Source organism: Larimichthys crocea, chromosome VIII (genome assembly GCF_000972845.2).
Source record: "Larimichthys crocea isolate SSNF chromosome VIII, L_crocea_2.0, whole genome shotgun sequence".
NCBI lineage: Eukaryota > Metazoa > Chordata > Actinopteri > Sciaenidae > Larimichthys > Larimichthys crocea.
In genome coordinates, this window is record NC_040018.1 from 32,381,716 (window position 1) to 32,384,215 (window position 2,500).

At 51.4% G+C, this 2,500-nt stretch overlaps 1 protein-coding gene and 1 pseudogene across 1 annotated transcript in view; one reads left to right on the forward strand and one right to left on the reverse strand.

The window, feature by feature from the left end:
• Positions 1–2,500, forward strand: part of katnb1 (katanin p80 (WD repeat containing) subunit B 1) — a 29,411-nt gene that overhangs the window by 16,496 nt on the left and 10,415 nt on the right. The gene's annotated exons all lie outside the window — the stretch shown is intronic.
• Positions 144–2,500, reverse strand: part of LOC113746296 (dnaJ homolog subfamily A member 3, mitochondrial pseudogene) — a 2,867-nt pseudogene continuing 510 nt past the window's right edge.

Genomic DNA, 2,500 nt, shown 5'->3' on the forward strand with positions numbered 1-2,500 from the left:
GATTTGGTCACAATTTCAGTTTACCCATAATAAAGTCATAAAAGAACCAAGCTTCATGAATGTTTTTTGTGACAAAGAAGGATCTGTTCCAATCACTATATCAGAGAAAAATCAGAGTAACTGGAAACTCAAGACAGCCATGACATTATGTTCTTTACAAGTGTATGTAAACTTTTGACCACCACTGTAGCTCTCCTTGTGCTGCTGCAGCTCTCTGATCTCAGTCTTCAGGGTGCTCAGCTCTGTCTTGTCCTTGTCTTTGTCCTGCCTCAGTCTGCTCAGCTCCGTGTTGAGGCTCCAGGTCTCCTCCTGGCTCGGCTGATGGCTGATCAGCTCTCTCAGCTGTACCAGTTCTCTCTCCAGCTCACTGAACTTCATCTTCATGTCGGTGATGATGTGGGTTAGCTGGGGGTCCTGGGCCTGTTCAGAGCTGGGGGGCTCACTCTTCTCAGAGGGCTGCTCAGCAGGAGGACAGGTGGAGGTTGAGGTGGTGGTTGTGTCTGGCAGGGTGTGGGTGTCATCAGGCGGGGAGCACTTCTCCAGTTGGGCTCTTCCTTTTATGAGGGGAAAGTCCAGCTCAAACTGCCTGAGGTTCCCCTGCACCATGACAGTCCCGTTCTTGTATATGTTGACTGATGTCATGGGGGAGTCCGGTTCTTCTGCCTCTTTGACTTTCAGTTTCCAGCCGTTACAGATCCCCTCTTTCTTCACGGAGGGGTAGTGGGTCTTTATGGCAGAGTGCCATGCTAGTGGCTGCTCTGTGAAGAAGATCAGGTTGCTGGCGTCTCCATTTTTGTAGGAGTCAGAGAAGTCTCTGCTCTTTCCTTCAGCACTTTCTGTTTGTATGCCTTCCTGGCACTCTCATTTTTCAGATCTTGTGTGTACGAGAGAGGAACAGCTTCTGTATGTAAGAGATTATCTTCAGGAGTTCATGCTGCTGCTGCTTGCTCTCTCTCTCTGTCTGTCTGTCTCTCTCTCTCTCTCTGTCTGTCTGTCTGTCTGTCTGTCTCTCTCTGTCTGTCTGTCTGTCTGTCTGTCTGTCTCTCTCTCTCTGGTTCTCTCCACAACCGTCTTGCTGCTGCTTGTCCTGTCCCTCCTCTGAGCTGGTCGACTTCGAACCAGAATCTGAAGTGCTGCTGCCCCCACCTGCAGAAGGATCGACACCGTTGACAGTCCCCTGAACATCTGTCTCTTCTTCAGCATAAGTCAGCAACAGCGAGCGCTGCCTACGAGTCAACTTCTTTGGCACTCTGATCTTTATGTGAACGTAGTGATCTCCATAGCTGTAGCTGTTCATCCTCCGAATGCCTTTCCCCTGCAGCCGGATCACCTGATCGGCCTGGTAAGCTGGAGGAATCACTATAGTGATTGTTTCATAGAGGCCCTGAGCTTTGGCTGTGCCCCCCAGGATGGCCTGAGCTATAGAGATCAACACATCTGAGTGGATGTTAATCCCATTGCGCCTGAACACTGGGCTTCTCTGGACCCTGAATGTAATGAGGATTTCACCATTCCCTACTGACATGCGAACCGTCTGACCATCGTCCACTCCGGCAGGTACTGGTACAGTGACCGTCTGCCTCCTCTTGGTCTGGCCTGAACCTCGGCACAATGCGCAGGGTGTGGTTATGATTGATCCCTTCCCACCACAGCGTCGACAGGTAGTGCGCATCATGAAAGGACCCGTGTTGATTGACTCCATGCCAGTGCCGTTGCAATAGTGACAATGAGACACCTTGGTGCCCGGCTCGCTGCCCTTTCCATCACACCTCGAGCAGTTGTCATCAATGTTTACACTAAGCTCCTTACTAGCGCCCTTCGCTGCCTCCGAAAACGTAAGCTCCATCACAAACTCGGGTCTTTGTTCAAACATGTTGTTAAAGCCTCCGAAGCCCATTCCACCAGTAAACTCTCCAAAGATCTTCCTAAAGAGCTCTTCAGGGTCTATGCTGGTCCCCCCGGCCCTGTAGTACTGCTGCTGGCCTGCCCCAGCACGGTTTGGGTCGAAGCCTGCCGCTCCGTCTGTGTCATACTGTTTCTTCTTTACCTCATCACTCAGCACCTCATAGGCTTCAGCCAGCTTGGCAAACTTCTCTTTGGCCTCTGGGTCATCTGGGTTGGTGTCTGGGTGGTACTTCTTTGCCAACTGGTAGTATGCCTTCTTGATGTCCTTCTGAGAGGCAGTGCGGGAGACACCCAAAACTTCATAGAAGTCCTGCTTGTTTGCAAACATGCTACTAGTATGAAAAGAGTGGCATGTAGTGCCATGGGGGCATCTTGTGCCTGCTGTCAGCCCTCTCAATGTCACGACATGTCGCCGTGTCCACGAGCTCAGGCGAACTGCTACCCCTCCCCGGTTCGTCTGCGACACCGTCGCTGAACAAACTCCCGTATTTCTGGCGGAGACATTTAGGAAACGACCGCTATGATGTCCACTCTCTCTGTCTGTCTGTCTGTCTGTCTGTCTGTCTGTCTGTCTGTCTGTGTCTCTCTCTGTCTG